Source organism: Oncorhynchus clarkii, chromosome 6, assembly GCF_045791955.1.
Source record: "Oncorhynchus clarkii lewisi isolate Uvic-CL-2024 chromosome 6, UVic_Ocla_1.0, whole genome shotgun sequence".
NCBI lineage: Eukaryota > Metazoa > Chordata > Actinopteri > Salmoniformes > Salmonidae > Oncorhynchus > Oncorhynchus clarkii.
In genome coordinates, this window is record NC_092152.1 from 30,420,304 (window position 1) to 30,446,161 (window position 25,858).

Below are 25,858 nucleotides of genomic sequence, written 5' to 3' on the forward strand. Positions count from 1 at the left end.
GGCTGTTGCTAGGCAACACAGACTTTCAACTCCCTCCAAAGATTTTCTATGGGGTTGAGATCTGGAGACTGGCTAGGCCACTCCAGGACCTTGAAATGCTTCTTACGAAGCCACTCCTTCGTTGCCCGGGCGTGGTGTTTGGGATCATTGTCATGCTGAAAGACCCAGCCACGTTTCATCTTCAATGCCCTTGCTGATGGAAGGAGGTTTTCACTCAAAATCTCACCATACATGGCCCCATTCATTCTTTCCTTTACACGGATCAGTCGTCCTGGTCCCTTTGCAGAAAAACAGCCCCAAAGCATGATGTTTCCACCCCCATGCTTCACAGTAGGTATGGTGTTCTTTGGATGCAACTCAGCATTCTTTGTCCTCCAAACACGACGAGTTGAGTTTTTACCAAAAAGTTATATTTTGGTTTCATCTGACCAAACGACATTCTCCCAATCTTCTTCTGGATCATCCAAATGGTCTCTAGCAAACTTCAGACGGGCCTGGACACGTACTGCCTTAAGCAGGGGGATATGTCCGACACTGCAGGATATGAGTCCCTGGGGGCGTATTGTGGTACTGATGGTAGGCTTTGTTACTTTGGTCCCAGAACTCTGCAGGTCATTCACTAGGTCCCCCCGTGTGGTTCTGGGATTTTTGCTCACCGTTCTTGTGATCATTTTGACCCCACGGGGTGAGATCTTGCGTGGAGCCCCAGATCGAGGGAGATTATCAGTGGTCTTGTATGTCTTCCATTTTCTAATAATTGCTCCCACAGTTGATTTCTTCAAACCAAGCTGCTTACCTACTGCAGATTCAGTCTTCCCAGCCTGGTGTAGGTCTACAATTTTGTTTCTGATCTCCTTTGGTCTTGGCCATAGTGGAGTTTGGAGTGTGACTGTTTGAGGTTGTGGACAGGTGTCTTTTATACTGATAACAAGTTCAAACAGGTGCCATTAATACAGGTAACGAGTGGAGGACAGAGGAGCCTCTTAAAGAAGAAGTTACAGGTCTGTGAGAGCCAGAAATCTTGCTTGTTTGTAGGTGACCAAATACTTATTTTCCACCATAATTTGAAAATAAATTCATTAAAAATCCTACAATGTGATTTTCTGGATTTTTTCTTCTCATTTTGTCTGTCATAGTTGAAGTGATGAAAATTACAGGCCTCTCTCATCTTTTTAAGTGGGAGAACTTGCACAATTGGTGGCTGACTAAATACTTTTTGCCTCACTGTATATCATTCTTATTGCTTGGGGATAGAAGCTGTTGAAGAGCCTGTTGGTGTTAGACTTTATTCACCGGTACTGCTTGCTGTGTGGAAGCAGAGAGAATAGTCTATGGCTTGAGGGGTTGGAGTCTTTAACGATTTTCCGGGCCTTCCTTCCATACCGCCTGATATAGATGTCCTGGATGGCAGCGAGCTCGGCCCCAGTGAGGTACTGGGTTGTCCATACCCCCCTCTGTAGCGCCATGCAATCGAGGGAGGTGCTATTGCCATACCAGGCAGTGATGCAGCCATTCAAGATGCTCTCAATGGTACAGCTGTAGAACTTTTTGAAGATTTCAGGGCTCATGCTAAACGTTTTCAACTTCCTGAGGGCGAAGAGCCATAGTTGCACCTTCTTCACGACTGGGCATGGGTGTTTGGACCATTTTAAGTCTTTAGTGATTTGGACACTGAGGAACTTGAAGCTCTCGACCTGCTCCACTGCAGCCCTATCGATGCGGATGGGGGAGTGCTCGCCCCCTCTTTTCCTGTAGTCACGATCAGCTCCTTGGTCTTACTAACGTTGAAGGAGAGGTCATCCCTATAGGCTGACTCATTGTAGCTGGTGATCAGGCCTACCACCGTTGTGTCGTCAGCAAACGTCAGCAAACAAACGTGCGTGGCCATGCAGTCGTGGGTGAACAAGGAGTACAGGAGGGGACAAAGCACATACCCCTGTAGGACCCCCGTGTTGAGGGTCAGCATGGCGGAGGTGATGTTTTCTACCCTCACCACCTGTGGTCGGCCCGTCAGGAAGTCCAGGATACAGTTGCAGAGGGAGGTGTTTAGTCCCAGCGTCCTAAGCTTGGTGACGAGCTTGGAGCGGACAATGGTGTTGAACTCTGTAGTCAATTAACAGCATTCATACATAGGTATTCCTCTTATCTAAATGCATTTAAATGCATTTATTCATGCATTTATTAGCTAGAAATGCATTTATTCATGTCTGCATTTGATTTTGCTACATTTATTCTATTACAGACACCTTAAAGCATACTTTTAAATTAAATTATCTGAGCTAAACATAAAAATAAAAATGTAAATATATATTAAAAAAATCCTTGAAGTATACTCTTTTTTAGATTACTAAAGTTACTGTCCCCACTACAACAAAAATAGTTCAATACATGTAATTTTTCCTATGAAAACATTTCATTTAAATATTATAGAATTCCTATGGATGACTGCTCCTACTGGGGAGTGCCAATATGGCCAACAGATGGCTTCAAAGCCTCTCAAATAACAACAGATGCCTTTCTGTGTTTTGCAAACATTGCCACGCGAGGGCGATGCACTTCAAGTTGGTGGCAGAACAATGGGAAGTTCTTATAGAACGCCAGCAAAAAAAGCATATTTTTACATGTTGCATATGAGTGCGTGGATTATGTTTGGATTTTAAGGCTCGTGACTACAGGGTAGGAAACAGGAGGAGGTGTGTCTTCTGATTGATGGGTTGATTGTTGACTGATTGGGGAGTGATGATTTTCACCTGTGAGGGGAGAAGGAGAGAAAAGAAACACACACACACAGGATACACACACAGGATAACTGTATCCGTAACAATGACCATTTCAGTTTGCAACACTTGTTTTCGACGTGTAAATACATTCAAACCCCTTGACTTATGCCCAAAATGACAAAGTGAAAACATGTTTTTAGACATTTTTGCAAATTTGTTGAAAATGATATAACAAACATCTAATTTAACATAACATCTGATTTGCATAAGTACACACCCCTTTGCTATGACACTCATGTATTTGAGCTCAGGCATAGAAGCCGGAAGCAGGGGTGCTGAGGGTGCTGCAGCACTCCCTGAAAAATCATAATAATAATACGAGAAATTATACAAAACATATTATTTTACTTGGCCTTTGCTAATATTAGCGGACAGATAGACAACTGTACCAGGGCAAAACAAATATTTCAGCATCGCCACTTTGGCAAAAAAAAAGGTTGTTGTATAATTAAGAACAGTATCTTGGAGGATTCAATAGTTGGAATTGAAAAAGTTGTTGCCCTGTACCTTTCTCTGCGATTGTCATTCTAATGGAATCTAGAAATAACAAAACCCTGTCCTTCAACATTTACATCTAAAAGGTGCAAAGTTATGGGCAAAGACACAAATCATCCACATCAAATACATATATTTTGTAAATCAAATAACATGATTTTTTTGTGCAGTATTAATTTACCATCCTTACAAACCACTTAATGTAAATGTTCATTACTGTATTGTGCATAGGCTGGTCATCTAGGTTTGTACCTGTAGAAAAACCATGAAGAAAAACAATGCACAATACAGTCTTTGAGTACATTTAAGTGGTTTGTGATGTTGTGCTTAGGTTGTTAAAGCATAGTGCTCGCAATACTATGATGGTGGGTTTGATTCTCATGGGGGACCAGTACAAAAAAGTATGAACATGTATGCACTCACTACTGTAAGTTTAATTTGCAAAGTATTTCAAGAAACTGGAAAATATATATCAAGCAAGTATTTTTATATTCCACAAGTATCATCAGATTAACTGTTTTGTACAGATAAATATCAGACTCAAGTTACAAGTGCTGGTAGACACACTAATACGCTATATATACACAAACATATGTGGACACCCCTTCAAATTAGTGGATTTGGCTATGTCAGACACACCTACTGCTGACAGGTGTATAAAATTGAGCACACAGCCATGCATTCTCCATAGACAAACATTGGCAGTAGAATGGCCTTACTGAAGAGCTCAGTGACTTTCAACGTGGCACTGTCATAGGATGCCACCTTTCCAACAAGTCAGTTCATTAAATTTCTGCCCTGCTAGAGCTGCCCTGGTCAATTGTAAGTGCTGTTATTGTGAAGTGGAAATGTCTAGGAGAATCAATGGCTCAGCCGCTAAGTGGTAAGCCACACAAGCTCACAGAATGGGACCGCCGACTGCTGAAGCATGTAGCATTTCAAAATCACCTGTCCTCGGTTGCAACACTCACTACAGAGTTCCAAACTGCCTTTGGAAGCAATGTCAGCACAAGAACTGTTCACAATGCCAAATGTCGGCTGGCGTGGTGTAAAGCTCGCCGCCATTGGACTTTGGAGCAGTGGAAATGCGTTCGCTGGAGTGATGAATTATGCATCACCATCTGGCAGTCTGACGGACAAATCTGGGTTTGGCGGATGCCAGTATAAGGCTACCTGCCTGAATGCATAGTACCAACTGTAAAGTTTGGTGGAGGAGGAATAATGGTCTGGTTCTGTTTTTCATGGTTCAGGCTAGACCCTTAGTTCTAGTGAAGGGAAATCTTAATGCTACAGTGTACAATGGCATTCTAGACAATTCTGTGCTTCCAACTTTGTGGCAACCATTTTGGGAAGTCCCTTTCCAACTTAAGCATGACAATGCCCCCATGCACAAAGTGAGTTCCATACAGAAATGGTTTGTCGAGGTCGGTGTGGAAGAACTTGACTGGCCTGCACAGATGAATTGGAACGCCGACTTCGAGCCCGGCCTAATCGCCCAACATCCGTGCCCAACCTCACTAATGCCTTTGTGGCTGACTGGAAGCAATTCACCGCAGCAATGTTCAAACATCTAGTGGAAAGACGAGTGGAGGCTACAAAGGGGGGACCAACTCCATATTAATGCCCATGATTTTGGAATGAGATGTGCGACGAGCAGGTGTCCACATACCTTTGGTCATGGAGTGTACATTTAGTTACAAATGTAGTGAACTGGGCCTTTGCCCGCGCTGAAGACGTCTATATCGGTCTGCTACTACAGGACTAGTAAAAAAAAGTCTGCATCCCCCCTCTGCAAAAAGATGCAGAACCCCCACCCCTTAACTACTTCCCACGGATATGAGCTGAGATGTCACCACAACTTGATTGGAGTCCACCTGTGGCCAATTCAATTGTTTGGATCAGTGGAGGCTGCTGAGGGGATGATAGCTCAAAGTAATGGCTAAAATGGAGCGAATGGATTGGCGTCAAACACATGGGAAGTAGAGGTCGACCGATTATGATTTTTCAACGCAGATACCGATTATTGGAGGACCAAAAAAAAGCAGATACCGATTAATCGGCCAATTATTTACATGTATTTGTAATAATGACAATTACAACAATACTGAATGAACACTTATTTTAACTTAATATAATACATCAATAAAATCAATTTAGCTTCAAATAAATAATGAAACATGTTCAATTTGGTTTAAATAATGCAAAAACAAAGTGTTGGAATATGTAAAAAAGCTAACATTTAAGTTCCTTGCTCAGAACATGAGAACATATGAAAGCTGGTGGTTCCTTTTAAGATGAGTCTTCAATATTCCCAGGTAAGAAGTTTTAGGTTGTAGTTATTATAGGAATTATAGGACTATTTCTCTCTATACGATTTGTATTTCATATACCTTTGACTATTGGATGTTCTTATGGCACTTTAGTATTGCCAGTGTAACAGTATAGCTTCCGTCCCTCTCCTCGCCCCTACCTGGGCTCGAACCAGGAACACATCGACAACAGCCACCCTCGAAGCAGCGTTACCCATGCAGAGCAAGGAGAACAACTACTCCAAGTCTCAGAGCAAGTGACGTTTGAAACGCTATTAGCACGCACCCCGCTAACTAGCTAGCCATTTCACATCGGTTACACCAGCCTAATCTCAGGAGTTGATAGGCTTGAAGTCAAAAAACAGCTCAATGCTTGAAGCACATCGAAGAGCTGCTGGCAAAACGCACGAAAGTGCTGTTTGAATGAATGCCCACAAGCCTGCTGGTGCCTACCATCGCTCAGTCAGACTGCTCTATCAAATCATAGACTTAATTATAACGGATGGCATCCCTAAGTCTAAATATTCCTGTTACATTGTACAACCTTCAATGTTATGTCATAATTATTGACAATTCTGGCAAATTAACTACGGCCTTTGTTAGGAATAAATGGACTTCACACAGTTCGCAATGAGCCAGGCGACCCAAACTGCTGCATATACCCTGACTGCTTGCACGGAACACAAGAGAAATGACACAATTTCCCTAGTTATAAGAAATTCATGTTAGCAGGCATATATACTAAATATGCAGGTTTAAAAATATATACTTGTGTATTGATTTTTAAGAAAGGCTTTGATGTTTATGGTTAGGTACATTGGTGCAACGACAGTGCTTTTTTCGCAAATGCGCTTGTTAAGTCATCACCCGTTTGTCGAAGTAGGCTGTGATTCAATGATAAATGAACAGGCACCGTATCGATTATATGCAACGCAGCACACGCTAGATAAACTAGTAAAATCATCAACCATGTGTAAACTAGTGATTATATTAAGATTTATTGTTTTTTATAATATAAGTTTAATGCTAGCTAGCAACTTACCTTGGCTTCTTGCTGCCCTCGCATAACAGGTAGTCAGCCTGCCATGCAGGCTCCTCGTGGAGTGCAATGTAAGGCAGGTGGTTAGAGCTTTGGACTAGTAACCGGAAGTTCTGCCCCTGAGCAAGGCAGTTAACCCACCGTTCCCAGGCCGTCATTGAAAATAAGAATGTGTTCTTAACTGACTTGCTTAGTTAAATAAAGGTGTTAAAAAATAAATAAAATAGGTGTCCAAAAAAACCGATTACCGATTGTTATGAAAACTTGAAATCGGCCCTAATTAATCGGCCATGGTATTTGATACCATTCCACTAATTCCGCACCAGCCATTACCACAAGCCCATTCTCCCCAATGAAGGTTCCACCAACCTCCTGTGGTTTGGGCATGATTTAGAAAGAGATAGCATTGTGATGAGGCATATATTGGGGGGAAGGGTATAAAACCATTTCTAGAGTGTTGAAAGTTTTCAAGAGCACAGTGGTCTCCATCAATGGGAAGTGGAAAACATATGGAATTACCCAGACTCTGCCTAGTGCTGGCTGTCCAACCAAACTGATCAACCCAGAAAGAAGGACCTTGGTGAGGGAGGTGACCAAGAACCCAATGACCACTCTGACAGAACAGCAGAGTTCCCTGGCTGAGATGGGAGAACCTGCCAGAAGGACAACAGTCTCTGCAGCGCTTTATGGCAGAGTGGCCAGATGGTAGCCACTCCTGAGAAAAAGGCACATGACAGCATGCCTGGAGTTTGCAAAAAGCAAATATTGTTGAGTGAAAATTGTCTCATCAAACAAAAACTATTTGTCCAGAACACAAAGCTCTATGTCTGGAGAAATGCACAGTTCATCACCCATCTAACACCACCCCTACCATGAAGCATGGTGGTGGCAGAATCATGCTACAGTGATGCTTTTCAGCTGCGGGGACTGGGAGACTGGTAAAGGATAGAGGGAACAATAAATGGAGCCAAATACAGGCAAAAGTCCAGACTTGAATCACATTGAAAATCTGTGGAAAGACTTGACTATTACTGTTCACCGCCGAACCACATTTAACAGAGCTTGAGAAAATCTGCAAAGAACAATGGGAGAAAATCTCCAAATCCAGATGTCCAAAGCTGATACAGATTTACTCAAGATGACTCAAAGCTGTAATTGCCGATGACTCAAAGCTGTAATTGACTCAATACTTATGTAAATGAGATATTTCTGTATTTAGTTTTCAATACATTTGCCAAAATTTAAAAAAATATGTTTTTACCTTGTCATTATTTATTTATTTATTATTTTTTTATTTAAACTTTATTTAATCAGGTAAGCTAGTTGAGAACAGGTTCTCAGGACCTGGCCAAGATAAAGCAAAGCAGTGTGACACAAACAACACAGAGTTACACATGGAAAAAACAATCATACAGTCAAATAACACAATAGAAAAAAGAAAGTATATAAACAGTGTGTGCAAATAGCGTGAGGAGGTAAGGCAATAAATAGGCCATAGTAGCGAAGTAATTACAATTTAGCAAATTTAACACTGGAGTGACAGATGAGCAGATGATGATGTGCAAGTAGAAATACTGGTGTGCAAAAGAGCAGAAAAGTAAATAAAAACAATATGGGGATGAGGTAGGTAGATTGGGTGGGCTATTTACAGGTGGACTATGTACAGCTGCAGCGATTGGTTAGTTGCTCAGATAGCTGATGTTTAAAGTTAGTGAGGGAAATATAAGTCTTCAGCTTCAGCGATTTTTGCAATTCGTCCATTCATTGACAGCAGAGAACTGGAAGGAAAGGCGGCCAAATGAGGTGTTGGCTTTGGGGATGACCAGTGAGATATACCTGCTGGAGCGCGTGCTACGGGTGGGTGTTGTTATCGTGACCAGTGAGCTGAGATAAGGCGGAGCTTTACCTAGCAAAGACTTATAGATGACCTGGAGCCAGTGGGTCTGGCGACGAATATGTAGCGAGGGCCAGCCGACGAGAGCATACAGGTCGCAGTGGTCGGTGGTATAAGGGGCTTTGGTAACAAAACGGACGGCACTGTGAAAGACTGCATCCAGTTTGCTCAGTGGAGTAATGGAAGCTATTTTGTAAATGACATCGCCGAAGTCGAGGATCGGTAGGATAGTCAGTTTGTGTGTTTGGCGGCATTAGTGAAGGAGGATTTGTTGCGAAATAGGAAGCTGATACTAGATTTAATTTTGGATTGGAGTTGTTTAATATGAGTCTGGAAGGAGAGTTTACAGTCTAGCCAGACACCTAGGTATTTGTAGCTGTCCACATATTCTAAGTTAGAACCGTCCAGAGTAGTGATGCTAGTCGGGCGGGCGGGTGCGGGCAGCGAACGGTTGAAAAGCATGCATTTGGTTTTACTAGTGTTTAAGAGCAGTTGGAGGCCACGGAAGGAGTGTTGTATGGCATTGAAGCTTGTTTGGGGGTTAGTTAACAGTGTCCAAAGAAGGGCCAGAGGTGTCTTCTGCGTAGAGGTGGATCAGGGAATCACCCCGCAGCAAGAGCGACATCGTTGATACAGTGCCTAGCGAAAGAATTCGGCCCCCTTGAACTTTGCGACCTTTTGCCACATTTCAGGCTTCAAACATAAAGATATAAAACTGTATTTTTTTTGTGAAGAATCAACAACAAGTGGGATACAATCATGAAGTGGAACGACATTTATTGGATATTTCAAACTTTTTTAACAAATCAAAAACTGAAAAATTGGGTGTGCAAAATTATTCAGCCCCTTTACTTTCAGTGCAGCAAACTCTCTCCAGAAGTTCAGTGAGGATCTCTGAATGATCCAATGTTGACCTAAATGACTAATGATGATAAATACAATCCACCTGTGTGTAATCAAGTCTCCGTATAAATGCAACTGCACTGTGATAGTCTCAGAGGTCCGTTAAAAGCGCAGAGAGCATCATGAAGAACAAGGAACACACCAGGCAGGTCCGAGATACTGTTGTGAAGAAGTTTAAAGCCGGATTTGGATACAAAAAGATTTCCCAAGCTTTAAACATCCCAAGGAGCACTGTGCAAGCGATAATATTGAAATGGAAGGAGTATCAGACCACTGCAAATCTACCAAGACCTGGCCGTCCCTCTAAACTTTCAGCTCATACAAGGAGAAGACTGATCAGAGATGCAGCCAAGAGGCCCATGATCACTCTGGATGAACTGCAGAGATCTACAGCTGAGGTGGGAGACTCTGTCCATAGGACAACAATCAGTCGTATATTGCACAAATCTGGCCTTTATGGAAGAGTGGCAAGAAGAAAGCCATTTCTTAAAGCTATCCATAAAAAGTGTCGTTTAAAGTTTGCCATAAGCCACCTGGGAGACACACCAAACATGTGGAAGAAGGTGCTCTGGTCAGATGAAACCAAAATGGAACTTTTTGGCAACAATGCAAAACGTTATGTTTGGCGTAAAAGCAACACAGCTGAACACACCATCCCCACTGTCAAACATGGTGGTGGCAGCATCATGGTTTGGGCCTGCTTTTCTTCAGCAGGGACAGGGAAGATGGTTAAAATTGATGGGAAGATGGATGGAGCCAAATACAGGACCATTCTGGAAGAAAACCTGATGGAGTCTGCAAAAGACCTGAGACTGGGACGGAGATTTGTCTTCCAACAAGACAATGATCCAAAACATAAAGCAAAATCTACAATGGAATGGTTCAAAAATAAACATATCCAAGTGTTAGAATGGCAAAGTCAAAGTCCAGACCTGAATCCAATCAATAATCTGTGGAAAGAACTGAAAACTGCTGTTCACAAATGCTCTCCATCCAACCTCACTGAGCTCGAGCTGTTTTGCAAGGAGGAATGGGAAAAAATTTCAGTCTCTCGATGTGCAAAACTGATAGAGACATACCCCAAGCGACTTACTGCTGTAATCGCAGCAAAAGGTGGCGCTACAAAGTATTAACTTAAGGGGGCTGAATAATTTTGCACGCCCAATTTTTCAGTTTTTGATTTGTTAAAAAAGTTTGAAATATCCAATAAATGTCGTTCCGCTTCATGATTGTGTCCCACTTGTTGTTGATTCTTCACAAAAAAATACAGTTTTATAACTTTATGTTTGAAGCCTGAAATGTGGCAAAAGGTCGCAAAGTTCAAGGGGGCCGAATACTTTCGCAAGGCACTGTATATACAGAGAAAAGAGTCGGCCCGAGAATTGAACCCTGTGGTACCCCCACAGGCCCTCCGAATGGACACAATGAACTCTGTCTGAGAAGTAGTTGGTAAACCAGGCGAGGCAGTCATTTGAGAAACCAAGGGTGTTGAGTCTGCCGATAAGAATACGGTGATTGACAGAGTCGAAAGCCTTTGCCAGGTCGATGAAGACGGCTGCACAGTACTGTCTTTTATCCATGGCGGTTATGACATTGTTTAGTACCTTGAGCGTGGCTGAGGTGCACCCGTGACCAGCTCGGAAACCGGATTGCACAGCTGAGAGGGTACGGTGGGATTCGAAATGGTCAGTGATCTGTTTATTAACTTGGCTTTCGAAGACTTTAGAAAGGCATGGCAGGCAGGACGGATATAGGTCTATAACAGTTTGGGTCTAGAGTGTCACCCCCTTTAAAGAGGGGGGTGACCGCGGCAGTTTTCCAATCTTTAGGGATTTCGGACGATACGAAAGAGAGGTTGAACAGACTGGTAATAGGGGTTGCAACAATGGCGGCGGATCATTTTAGAAAGAGAGGGTCCAGATTGTCTAGCCCAGCTGATTTGTACTGGTCCAGGTTTTGCAGCTCTTTCAGAACATCTGCTATCTGTATTTGGGTGAAGGAGACGCTGGGGAGGCTTGGGCAAGTAGCTGCGGGGGGTGTGGAGTTGTTGGCCGGTATTGGGGTAGCCAGGAGGAAAGCATGGCCAGCCGTAGAGAAATGCTTATTGAAATTCTCGATTATCGTGGATTTATCGGTGGTGACAATGTTACCTATCCTCAGTGCAGTGGGCAGCTGGGAGGAGGTGCTCTTGAAGTGGTTCCCAACTCCGGTCCTCGAGTACCCCCATACTACACATTTTCATTGTAGCCCCGGACAAGCACAACTGATTCAACTTGTCAACTAATCATCAGGCCCTCAATGAGGTGAATCAGGTTTGTTTGTCAGGGGCTACAACAAAAATGTATGCTCTTCGGGGTACTCCAGGACCAGAGTTGGGAACCACTGGATTGTGTGAGAAAAAACATATATTTAATCTATTTTGAATTCAGGCTGTAACACAACAAAATGTTGAATAACTCGAGGGGTAGAAATACTTTCTGAAGGCACTGCAAATTTGTGACATTCTTTTTCCATTGCAACTGCATTTCTCTACATTCAAGGTGGTAAACAAAATGTATGTTTAGGCCTATTATTTCTTTAACTACCCTATACATAGGGCTGGATTCAATCTATATCGTCAAAGTATCGTGGAAGATCTGCATTAAAATGTATAGCTAATTTCTGATTGAGCCGACATACCGTGAATGTAGTCTCTGTGAACGTGGGAACATTGACTTTAAATGTCAATCGAGCTATAAAGCAAATCCAGCACTTAATCACACAGTGGTTATATTGGCCAGTGGCACATTGAAAATAATGATTTGGTAGCACTTTATAATAACTCCACATAATAATTTGCCAGCAGCATACCACCCTGCATACCACCCTGCGTACCACCCAGCGTACCACCCTGCGTACCACCCTGCATACCACCCAGCAAACCACCCAGCATACCACTGCTGGCTTGCCTCTGAAGCTAAGCAGGGTTGGTCCTGGTCAGTTCCTGGATGGGAGACCAGATGCTGTTGGAGGGCCAGTAGGAGGCACTCTTTCCTCTGGGCTAAAAAAATATCCCAATGCCCCAGGGCAGTGATTGGAAACTGCCCTGTGTAGGGTGCCATCTTTTGAATGGGTTGTTAAACGGGTGTCCTGACTCTCTGAGGTCATTAAAGATCCCATGGCACTTATCGTAAGAGTAGGGGTGTTAACCCCGGTGTCCTGGCTAAATTCCTAATCTGGCCCTCAAACCATCACGGCCACCTATTAATCCCCAGTTTACAATTGGCTCATTCATCCCCCTCCTCTCCCCTGTAACTATTCCCCAGGTCGTTGCTGCAAATGAGAACGTGTTCTCAGTCAACTTACCTGGTAATAAAATAAAGCATTTATAATGGATTAGTGAATAGTTTATTCATTTATTAGTCATTAAACCTACTACCACATTGTAAATTTTATAACCTAGTTATTGACACATTTATAAATAACTTTTAAAGTATTTAATAATGATTCATAAGATAATTCACTATATGTTTATTACAGGTCCTTCTACTAACTCTATTTGTAAGGCCTCATCCAAAGTGCGGACTATTTATACTTTATAAATGTTTTGAGTGACCAATGTAATTTCTCACAAAAAGATGGACATGAAATTGTTAGACATTTCAGCAGTAACTGTTTCTCCATAAGGTCTCAAAATGGCCCTTCGAGCATATCAATGGTTAAACAATAAGCACACAATACAGAGGATATTCAAGAAAATATATAGGACATTTTATTCAAAAACAGTCAAACAATAGTGTGATGTGCAACTTCAGACACACTATGCTAAGTAAAATAATGTTTTTAGTCCGAAAATGCTAACATAAGCGTTTATTGGCAGTGACTTTTCTACCAAAACCAGTGTTGATTGCAGTCACTCCTTAGAACAAAAATTTGGTCAGCTGCGTGATTAAGTTCTGTGCCCATGCGTGATGAAGTTCTGTGCCCATGCGTGTTTAAGTTCTGTGCCCATGCGTGTTAGAAATTGGGAGTTCTGAAGTCTCCGCCCTCGCAAAAGGAAACTCTCAGCCAAAGATTTTTGGGCTGAGTTTTCCTTTAAGAGCAGTCCGAAGACTGCTTATGAGGTAAGAAAACAAATATCTGAATACATTATTTCTCTGAACTATCCCATTAAGTGTAAACTGTAAAGAGTAACTCATTTAAAGGCCCAGTAAAGGTGCTGTCATACAAAGCCAGGTGTAAAATAGTCTGCGCTTAAAAGACTGAAGCGCTGGAAGCATTTAAAAGTTATGCATGTAACATTTCTACTTCAATCTACTGCAACACTCACACACACACACGCATGTGTGTCAGTGTAGCATGTGTGAGTATGTGGTTAAAGTCCAGTGATTTTGCATAAAGCCAGCGCAAACGGCAAAAAATAAATAAATGGTGTCAATGCGAATCGTCTGGGTAGCCATTTGATAAACTGTTCAGCAGTCTTATGGCTTGGGGGTAGGAACTGTTCAGGAGCCTTTTGGTCACAGGCTTGGCACTCCGGTACCAATTGACTGCGGTAGCAGAGAGAACAGTCTATGACTTGGGTGACTGGAGTCTGACAATTTTTAGGGCCTTCCTCTGACACCACCTGGTGTAAAGGTCCTGGATGGCAGGGAGCTCTTCCCCAGTGAAGTACTGGACCATATGCACTACCCTCTGTAGTGCCTTATGGTCGGATGCCAAGCAGTTGCCATACCAAGCGGTGTTGAAGCCAGTCAAGATGCTCTTAATGGTGCAGTTGTATAACTTTTTGAGCATCTGAGGGCCCATGACAAATATTTTCAGCATCCTGAGGAGGAGGAGGTGTTTTCGTGCCCTCTTAACGACTGTGCTGGTGTGTTTGGGCCATGATAAATTGTACAATTTGAATGAATTGTGGTTGATTGTAGTACATACTTTTGTTTTTACATGAATGTTCAAAACCTGTAAAAGCAATCTGAAAAATTACAGATCTAAAATTCACAGAGTATGCGTCGTTTTCGTTTTGTGACCACAACATCCATCACATGTCTGGCTGTGGGAAACTTATGACATCCTGTGTGTGTGTTATTGCATTTTCTGTGCCTTCTGGCCTTTGGGCTGTACCTGTGCTTTGTTAAGCCAGGTGAATGCACGTGAGTGATGGCTTTAGCACCTTTCATAAAACTTCCAAAATGATTGCATTCTGTGAAAAGGGTGAAGAGAGAAAGTATTTCATAAATTGGTCAGAACATAAATTGGTAACAAATGCCTGAATGTGCTCTCATTTATTATGGACCAATCAAATGAACTTTGAATAAATAATTCTTGCATATAGAATGTTGCCAGCACTAGACATACGTATAACATGTGGAGATCAGTCACAGGAATTGAAAGATGCTTATTTTGTCTTCAGAAGGGCGCGTGAGCAAGATGACGTAAAATGATGCTAAGGCAAGAGTGGATGCGGACTATGAGTAATCCAGAAAAGATTGAGTCTGAAAACTCTTCTTTGAAATTTCCCATTGGAGCCTGGTAGATCAGAATAAATTTTTCAGTGTCATGTATGAATCACAGAACATGTTTCAGTTTGTGTATGTATTGTACAGAATGTGTATTTCTATGTGGAAATGTCTTTATGGTACACCACATAACTTCCCAGCCATGTATAGCTCACTGTAAGAGTGCCTAGACGCCTGGCTTGCGATGCTACATACAGTACCAGTGAGTTGTACCATTGGCTCATGTCCCTGCACTGCCCCCCTGTAGGAGTTTATCACACGTAAAGAGTAATGCTGTTGGACCTGCAGACATCCTGCAGCTGCTGAAGCAGCCTGCCCGGGACGCCCGCTCAGCGGTGCGGGCTGTAGACAACATGGAGAACACCCCTGGAAAGATCTACCAAAAAAACACAGCATCCATAAGCGCTCACTCAACGCCACGGGTCGGTCCTGTTTCTCACACACCTGTTTCTCTATCCTGTTTTTCTCACACGTCTCTTTTCTGGCATTTCCCCGGGGTTTAGAAAAAATACCCTGACTGCTCCATACACATGTCCCCATCAACACTCAGATCACACAGCTCACTGGCTCTCTTGTCTGTCTTCCGCACAGACCTAATCTCTTCTGAGGATCTGGAGACTATTGCTGATCTGACTTGCTGCTCAGCCATGGCCCGCACCACTTCCTGCAAAACCACCCCAACCTGAAAAGGTTTCGCACAGCCACCAGTGTCTGTAACAACAGGTAAGCCAAATAATGACATCAAAGCAACAAGTCTCCTACACCATCCTGTTGTTGCACAACACATACTGGCCTAAAATCACAGAAGGAAGGAATGGACTAGTGACGCAAGCCAAAAACATGAATATCACCATGGCATCTCCTTCACTTTTTCAATGTATATTTCCCTCCCCCTCTCTCCAGGGAAAACCCTTGAAGAGGCTCTGCCAACACACCCTTCACCCACTGTCTCCTTGCTGAGTATGAGGATGGCATCTCACTGGCCAAGGGCTGGGATCTGAACATGCAAATCAATGGGAACCTCCTTCCCCTGGTACTACAACCGTATTATCATTACCAATAGTATCATACTGATTAAGCTACACTATTAACTATCCTTGTTATCTTGATCCTTAGGATTAAGATAGTGTTAGCAGTACGATCCTTAGTACTCTAGTGGCACTGCAGCAACATTTCCTTCAGTCTCACCAGAGGGATCCTTTTCTCCAACTGTCCAGGTGAGGGAGGTGTCCAAACGCATCCTGAACATTGCTCTGACCTCCATGCCCACAATGATGTTGCGTGAACACAACCACATGACCCGCACCCTCACCCAGCTCAACCCTCATTGGACTGGAGAGATCACCTACTAGAAGACCCGCAAGATCATGGGATGCTACTTCCAGGTAATTCCAATGAGAGCCTAATAACAAATCTATTTAATTTAGCTCAGTTTCTATCTGTACATGGAGTTCAAAGTTACACAGGTCATAACATTGTTGTAGTTACCTACACACATGGGTTTGAGTTGCTGGGTGATTAAACTGTCACACATGTCCTTCCTCCTCTCACAGGTGATCACCTTCAAGGACTTCCTGTTCCACATTGTGGGCCCAGACTTCATTGCAAGGCAGCTGTCCACCTACCCTGGCTATGATGAGAATGTCGACTCCAGCATCTCCAATGTGTTTGCCTACCTCTTCGCTCAACTGTCCATCCAGCCCAATATCTTCCAATATCTTCCGTCTGGATGAGAACTACAATGAGAACGCCCAGTTCCCCAGTCAGCTGCTGCACAGGGCCTTCTTCGCCCCCTGGAGGATTGTCTTTGAAGGTACAACTCTCAGTCCCACTTCTCAGGGGAACATTTACATTCACCATAAGTGATTTCCCATTGTACACTAAAAGTGTATAGATCAAAATAAGGTTGTATTATTATTACTACTAAAGTATAGCTGGATCAGGCCTTACTGCTATCTGCTCCCCCAGGTAGCAGTAGTGGTTAGAGCGTTGGAATAGTAACCAAAAGGTTGCAAGATCAAATCCCTGAGCCGACAATGTAAAAATCTGTTGTTCTGCCCCTGATCAAAGCAGTTAACCCATGGCTCCTAGGCCGTCATAGAAAATAACAATTTGTTCTTAACTGACTTACCTAGCTAAAAAAAGGCTCTGTTAAATACAGTCAAACATGTTGTGGATTGAGAGTCTATAAACGACCCTGCCTAATCAATGTTGTCAGGAGTCCCATAGAGGCTCAGCAGGTTCTGGGCCAGCTCAGTGTTGTTTATCACCATTGCCAGGTTCTGGGCCTGGGACAGGTTACATAACCCACACCATTTGTTGTAACCTGAGAGGGGTAACAAGAAGATGAAGTGTTAATTGTCAGCCTTTTACAGAAATACAGTATCACATAGAAGACAGTGTGGAGAGCTTTGACAGTAGTCCTCCCATGTGTGGTATAAGTGGAGGAAAGTTCTACTGTAGAGAAAGATAAGCTTCTAGATGAGACAGTTAATCAGAGAGCGGGAGAAATAGAGGATAGGAGACAGAGAGATGGAGTACCTTACTGGGGAGTCCGTGGTCTCGGTTGAGAGAGCCCATGACCAGGGACCTTTTAACGGAAAACTCAAACAGCCTACCCCTCAGCTCATCATGTGGTCCTGAGTGTTCAGTTTAGCCTGACGACCCACCAGCCACCTCAGCATAGGGTCCAAACCACCTTTTTTTTAGAAAGGACTCAGCAATGTCTTGTTTGGACTTTCATATCTTTGACTCTTCAGTCATAATTTACAAAAACCCTGTTTTGTGATGTGTATCAGACTGTGGTGGGAAAACGATAGTCTTCACCAAGGATCAGAAAAAAAGCCTGGGGAAGACATCTCTGGCTCGCGTCACCTGTGACAACACTGGCATCGCTGATGTCCCTGAGAGACCCTTCCGGTATCACCCCCGTGAGTCCGGTTACACCCTTGGTGAAGACATGCCTGCTTTTGACTTCAGCCCCTGGAAGGACAATGGTGATAGTGAGTGTTGATCTGAGGCCTCGTGTGACATACATCTCTCTTTAACTGAGCCTTACTGAGGTGGGAATGTGTGTGTTCTCAAGTGCGAGTTAGAAAGATATGACTTTGTCAATATATACAGGAAGTAATACATGATTTCTAGTATTATTTTTTATTGAACCTGGTCCAACACAGATCCCAAATCTGGTGGAACTGGCTCGACTAAACAAGGACCAGTAGGACCGAGAGGGTCACCAGGACCAGAAGGTCAAATCACCACCCTCCTCCACCATCCCTTCTCTCCCCCATTTACATGTATAGTGGCAAGAAAAAGTATGTGAACCCTTTGGAAATACCTGGGTTTCTGCATAAATTGGTCATAACAATTGTATCTGATCTTCATCTAGTTCACAACAATAGACAAACACAGTCTGCTTAAACTAATAACATACAAACTAATAACACACACAACTAATAACACACACACATACATAATAACACAACTAATAACACACATACATTTTCATGTCTTTATTGAACACACTGTGTAAACATTCACAGTGCAGGGGGGGAAAAGTATGTGAACCCTTGGTTTTAATAACTGGTTGACCCTACATTGGCAGCAATAACTTAAACCAAACGTTTTCTGTAGTGATGGATCAGACCTGCACAACAGTCAGGAGGAATTTTGGACCATTCCTCTTTACAACACTGTTTCAGTTCAGCAATATTCTTAGGATGTCTGGTGTGAACTGCTCTCTTGAGGTCATGCCACAGCATCTCAATCGGTTTGAGGTCAGGACTCTGACTGGGCTACTCCAAAGGCGTATTTTCTTCTGTTGAAGCGATTCTGTTGTTGATTTACTTCTGTGTTTTTGGTCGTTGTCCTGTTGCACCACCCAACTTCTGTTGAGCTTCAATTGGCGGACAGATAGCCTAACATTCTCCTGAAAAATATCTTGATAAACTTGGGACTTATTTTTTCCGTCAATGATAGCAAGCTGTCCAGGCCAAGAGGCAGCAAAGCAGCCCCAAATCATGATGCTCCCTCCACCATACTTTACAGTTGTGATGAAGTTTTGATGTTGGTGTACTGTGCCTTTTTTTCTCCACACATAGTGTTGTGTGTTCCTTCCAAACAACTCAACTGTAGTTTCACCTGTCCACAGAATATTTTACCAGTAGCGCTGTGGAACATCCAGGTGCACTTTTGCAAACTTCAGACATGCAGCAATTTTTCTTTTGGACAGCAGTGGCTTCTTCCGTAGGGTCCTCCCTTGAATACCATTCTTGTTTAGTGTTTTATGTATTGTAGACTCGTCAACAGAGATGTTAGCATGTTCCAGAGATTTCTGTAAGTCTTTAGCTGACACTCTAGGATTTTTTTTAACCTCATTGAGCATTCTGTGCTGTGTTCTTGCAGTCAGCTTTGCAGGACGGCCACTCCTAGGGAGAGTAGGAACATTGCTGAACTTTCTCCTTTTATAGACAATTTGTCTTACCGTGGACTGATGAACATCAAGGCTTTTTTAAACTTTGGTAACCCTTTCCAGCTTTATGCAAGTCAACAATTCTTAATCTTAGGTCTTCTGAGATCCATTTTGTTTGAGGCATGGTTCACATCAGGCAATGCTTCTTGTGAATAGCAAACTCAAATGTTGTGAGTGTTTTTTATTGGGCGAGGCAGTGCTAACCAACATCTCATCTCATTGATTGGACTCCAGGTTAGCTGACTCCTGACTCCAATTAGCTTTTGGAGAAATTAGCCTAGGAGTTCACATACTTTTTTCAACCTACACTGTGAATGTTTAAATGATGTATTCAATATAGACAAGAAAAATACAATAATTAGTGTGATATTAGTTTAAGCACGCTGTGTTTGTCTATTGTCGTGACTTAGATGAAGATCAGACCAGATTTGATGACCAATTTATGCAGAAATCCAGGTAATTCCAAAGGGTTCACATACTTTTTCTTGCCACTGTATATGATTACTGTCTGTATTATGTCATAAATATTCTGGTAGTCACTCACTAGGCCTGATGTGAGGTGCTAAGTGGTTATCTGATGAGGTCCCCCAGAGCATAACCACTGTTATGACTAATAGTATTTAACAAGGAGAAACATAACCACTGTTATGACTAATAGTATTTAACAAGGAGAAGCATAACCACTGTTATGACTAATAGTATTTAACAAGAAGCATAACCACTGTTATGACTAATAGTATTTAACAAGGAGAAGCATAACAACTGTTATGACTAATAGTATTTAACAAGGAGAAGCATAACAACTGTTATGACTAATAGTATTTAACAAGGAGAAGCATAACCACTGTTAGAACTAATAGTGTCTGTTGTAGTGTTGACATCATTCCTAACCTCACTCTCTCTCACTCAGGACCACAAGGGCCACGTGGTTTGCCTGGCATCTCCGCAAAATCTGCCCTCGCCGTGCGGCTCGGCTACAACTACCCCAGGCCAGCCCATCCAATTCTATGAGGTAATCTACAATGGACAGAACCACTACGACACCAGGACGGGGGAGTTCACCTGCGTGGAGCCAGGCGTCTACGAGTTTGAGTTCCATTGCACCATATAACAGATTGTGGGCAGTGTGGACCTGCGGAGGAACGGCCAGCTGGTGCTGCATTCCTTCACCACCCAGCAGAACGGCTACATCACGGCTACTGGAGGCACACTGCTGCAGCTCAACATGGGGGACAAGATCTGGCTGTCAACTTACTACGGTGGCAACAGCATGACCTCCGACAGCTTCTTCTCAGGGCACCTGATCTTCACTGTCCAGAGCCCTCTCTGACCCACAGGTTTCAACTAAGCTACCTTTTCTGTCTTTTTAAATTATTTAAATTCATTTTTTATTATCTTTTAATGTATGATAAGCTTTAACAGATCATCAAGGAGAAAAGAGGTCAGTTCACTGGTTTGTTATACTTGCACTAGGAGAGAAAGAGGAGTGGGAGAGTCACTGATAGGAGAGAAAGAGGAGTAGGAGAGTCACTGATAGGAGAGAAAGAGGAGTGTTAGAGTCACTGATAGGAGAGAAAGAGGAGTGGAGAGTCACTGATAGGAGAGAAAGGAGTGTTAGAGTCACTGATAGGAGAGAAAGAGGAGTGGGAGAGTTACTGATAGGAGAGAAAGAGGAGTGTTAGAGTCACTGATAGGAGAGAAAGAGGAGTGGGAGAGTCACTGATAGGAGAGAAAGAGGAGTGGGAGAGTCACTGATAGGAGAGAAAGAGGAGTGGGCGAGTCACTGATAGGAGAGAAAGAGGAGTGGGCGAGTCACTGATAGGAGAGAAAGAGGAGTGGGCGAGTCACTGATAGGAGAGAAAGAGGAGTGGGAGAGTTAGATTCAATTAATCTTAACACATCAGGGATATGCATTGGGATAGCTTTATGATTGATATGCATTGGGATAGCTTTATGATTGATATGCATTGGGATAGCTTTATGATTGATTTGCATTGGGATAGCTTTATGATTGATATGCATTGGGATAGCTTTATGATTGATTTGCATTGGGATAGCTTTATGATTGATTTGCATTGGGATAGCTTTATGATTGATATGCATTGGGATAGCTTTATGATTGATTTGCATTGGGATAGCTTTATGATTGATATGCATTGGGATAGCTTTATGATTGTTAATTGTATTTTATTTAATTTGACTTTCTTCTAATTGTTGGTATGTATTTTCCTTCTTATGAACTTGTTGGCTAATTCAATTATATCGTTAGATCTTGCACATTAAACACTTAGAACAAAACCTAATAACTTAATATATGCTAATGATGAGTTTTGGGGTGATGGTAAAATGATGACAAATAAGAAGCGAGCCCTGCGTTACTCAGGGAGCCTACCTGCCATTGGGTCGGCAAAACATTCATTCTAAAGCTAATGTTTCAACATTTATACAGTAAATTTCGAATGTTTTTATTTATTATTTGTTATTTATTTCACTTGGAAAGTCACACATTCGTATTTACAATGACGGCCTACCCCGGACGACGCTGGTCCAATTGTGTGCCGCCCTATGGGACTCCCGTTCACTGCCGGTTGTGATACAGCCCGGAATCTGTAGTGACGCCTCTAGCACTGTGATGCAGTGCCTTAGACCGCTGCGCCACTCGGGATGATGTAAATTATTATGAAGAGTATACTTTGATAAACAATTATTTTCTGACTGTGATTCATCTTTCAAATGATAAATTATGAATACAATCAAATGACACGTGCACATGCTCCTCTCTGTCTTCTGTGTCACCTCAAGTCAAGACCTCACCTCACATTGTTTGAGTTGCGATACACACAACACACAGCATGTTCACTTCACGCTCAACCAAAGGGGGGCGTGAGGGTTCCACATCGATTTGCACCCTTCTTCTCAGATGTAGGGATTTTCATATAATACGAATGTCTCAAAATCTACTTGGATTGCTCAGATTATGGTCTATAGGCTACACTGCAGTATGTGGTTTATCACACATATAATTAATAATCTATGTTTAATGTTAGTTTTATGAAGATTGGCCTAAAAGAGTCAATATGTGCCAAAAAAGTACAATAAACTCAACATAACTTGTTGTGCATAGGCCTAGGCTAGGCTGTGCGTGTTTTCGTTGTGGAAAATGAGTAACAGAAATATTTGCTACAAAAACAACACCAATATGCATATAGGATACAGAAAACAGAACTTTAATATTTTGTCAACTTTAATAGGCCTACTTATCTTATAGCCAATCATCCTCAATATTAAAGCAAACGAATCAGTCAAATTAACATCTTTCCTAGCCTTTCAATAAAATGTTTGCTTTATTCGTGAAGTAAAGATTATGATTTAGAAAATTAATAGAATGGTAGGCTGAAAGCAGAGGATAACATAAGATGTGGTCTGACTGGGCACCATTTTAATTGTTGTCGTCTATAGTCGCCGGGGACTTACCTTACTTAAATAAGTAAACAAATAAATGAGCGCAATATATAGCGATCGATACGGACGTGGTGGGCCGCATTATCCCGTTGTTCTCTCTGTAGTGGACAGAGGGGACGAGAGCCAGCTGCTGCGTCATGGGCCACCCCCCCTCCCCCTCCCAGAAAGTGGCGGCTGGTACTCCCGTGGGAGCGAGGGAATGCCTGGAGATGGCGAGTGGCACACGATACACCATTGTTCGGTCTAGCAGTCACTGATTCCTCACCCCAGACCCCGTAAACACTCACTGACCGTCTCAGCGAGTAAAATTGATTGGAAAGCCGTTTGTGTCGCTCAAGGTGGTTTGACTAATCCTCATTTTCGCCTGGGTATCTGCTCCAATATTACGAAGCGAGCAAATCCATTTTTCATTCGATATGGCTACATGGCTATGGGCTAGGCCTACCCATCTGTAAAGTTAAACAGGTTGTTTCCCTCTAAAGCCCGATGACTGGTCCATTAACTTCCCACGTGCAAACAGGACTCATGTCAATAAAATCTAGTCCGTTTTTTTAATGTCATCCAACTATTTGCGGTGTTCTGTATAGCCATCCTACACTCAGTGCGCAATCATTGCATTGAGGATGTTCTGAGGGTCCTTCAAGCGCTTCTGAGGAACCTAATTTTTAAAAGATAATAGTCCTCCTGCATGAGTCCTCAAGTCAAGAAGGTCTTTCTCCTGCCAGTAGATGACTCCATTCACCTGAGAGTAAGTGGGTACATAAAGCAGGTAGGCTACAGTTGACAATAAGTAGCCTAAACCTGCCCTAGACAGCCCTCAATGCCAAAATCCGTAAAAGCAAGTGCGGTTATTTTAGCTATGGGTGCTATGTCATCTCTAGTAGTGTTCTGTAGAGGAATTCACAAGATGTGTATTAGGCCTACCTACTTCAGCATCTGTAGTTATTTAATGGTTTCGGGTTAAGCAGAGCTGTCAATCAAACAAGTCGGGATGCGGGGCAAAAGAGTATGGAACGAACTCAGGGAGGGGCGGAGAATCAGTGGCGAGGATTCCGCAAGACTGTTCTTATAATTGGGGGAACATCTGACTCCGTCGCGCTGGCAGATGGTCGGTTGAGGCGGGATCGAAGGGGGGAGATTTACATTCATTGTTCAGGGGCTCGAGCTCAATCCAGAGACAATAGCCTCAGCAAGGAGCAAGGGATGGAAAAACGTTCCTTTTCAGATACAGAAGTATGGATAAAGAAACAACGGAAATTAATTAAAAACAAGTTTCTGTATATTAAAACGCATAAATACGTATGATCGGCCAGCTTTTCGAGCACACCGGTCAACAGGCATATAGAAACAGCAGTTTGTCATCAGCTTTTATGTAAATCGTTTTTCATTTCATGGTGCAAATAACCTGAGTAAAACGCGTAATACACACAGCCAGTGTTTATTGCAGATAGACAAAGTGCAGATGTATCGGTTTTTCTGCGCAGGCTCTTCCGTGACACCCACATGGGAACTGGGGTTTAACTTTCCAACTAGAATATTTTTTATAATAAGGTTGAACGCATTTATAACTGAAATGTGGTTTACTCAATTGAACACGGGTTCACATCCTATCTAAGCATGATATCTGATTCCTCCACCTTTTGGAACTGTGCCCCAAATATATATTGATGGTCTATTTAGCAAATAGAAAAAAATAGACTAGGCTACAATGTAAAATGTACACATAAATCCAAATTATTTTTCATGGATGTGTTGTCATTGCATTGCCTGTTGTTATAGCGGATATAATTATTTCTCCTGTGTTCGTTTGAAACATATCTAACATATACTGTGTCTGTATAATTTTTGACAGAAGTTCCAACCGTGTTTCCTCAGACTGACAGCACTGTCTTGGAGGAGCAGCACGAATGTATAGCAGTGAAGAACAACCAGACTACAATTGTTTAGCACTAATATCCTTAATCGAATCACAGCTTTCAATCACTGCGCATTGTTCAGGGAGAGTAGACAGGTGCAGTGCACTCTTGTGTTTACTGATGACGCGACTGAAAATGCCAAATAAGATATTCAGGTTTGTTGCTTTTCTACTTTTAATCCAGTTATCCTATTAAAAAGACCATTTACAATTGAATGCCTAACGCAAGCAATAGAACAGAAACGTTGGCCACGTTTTGAATATCAAACTAAATAGGCCAATAGTTTTGCTGGAGATGCAATATGTTTGCGTAGGCTACAATAGTTACATTCTACATGTTCAAGTAACCTAGACTTAAATGCTTTCTCAATTTTATACTCTTTAGACAACTTTGCTGCAACATGAAGGCCTAGCTGTCTTTCTGTAGGCCATTCATGCATATGTCTGGGACAAATATGGCAGCAGTAGGCCTTTATTCAAATGGAATGTTGTGTCTATGTTATTTATTTGGGTTTGTTCCCTGCAGCGGTAATTGTACGCAGCACTGAGAGATTACAAAGTGATAATAAACAAGACATCGAATAATAATCATTTATTAAGTTGCCTAATGAAAAGGCCAATATTATAAACAGGTGATTGATGTCACTGCACTATAGGCTGAATAAAACGTTTTGTGTTCACTGAAACTTCCATTTGTGATTTCAACATAGAATAATAACATAATATAATCATTAACACAATGTAGCCTAGTTCGATAGTCTATAAAAACAAAAATCTACTCTTTCTGCTGAAAATAATAAAGGTCTGTTGTCTGAATATGTGACCAAATATTTAAAAGTTCAAATGAAAGGATAAAAAATAAATAATAATGTTATTAGCCTTAATTTTTGTTCATATTATGGCACTTTCATTTGAGATCTGAAGCACACTTTGGGTAGGACTTCACCAAAGAAAAGTTTGAACAGACAAGAGAGCTATTTGGCTAGCTGGATGCTCAAAAAGTCCAACTAACGGGGACATTTTACACCAATGAGAGCATCCATTTCAACAATCGGTCCCACATATGGCAGTGTAGCCCCTCCTCCAGACCCT

At 42.3% G+C, this 25,858-nt stretch overlaps 1 pseudogene; it reads left to right on the plus strand.

Annotated features, from left to right (window-relative positions):
• The first annotated feature begins 1,964 nt into the window (after window positions 1-1,964).
• Window positions 1,965-20,719, plus strand: LOC139412347 (myeloperoxidase-like; annotated as a pseudogene).
• The last annotated feature ends 5,139 nt before the right edge of the window (window positions 20,720-25,858 follow it).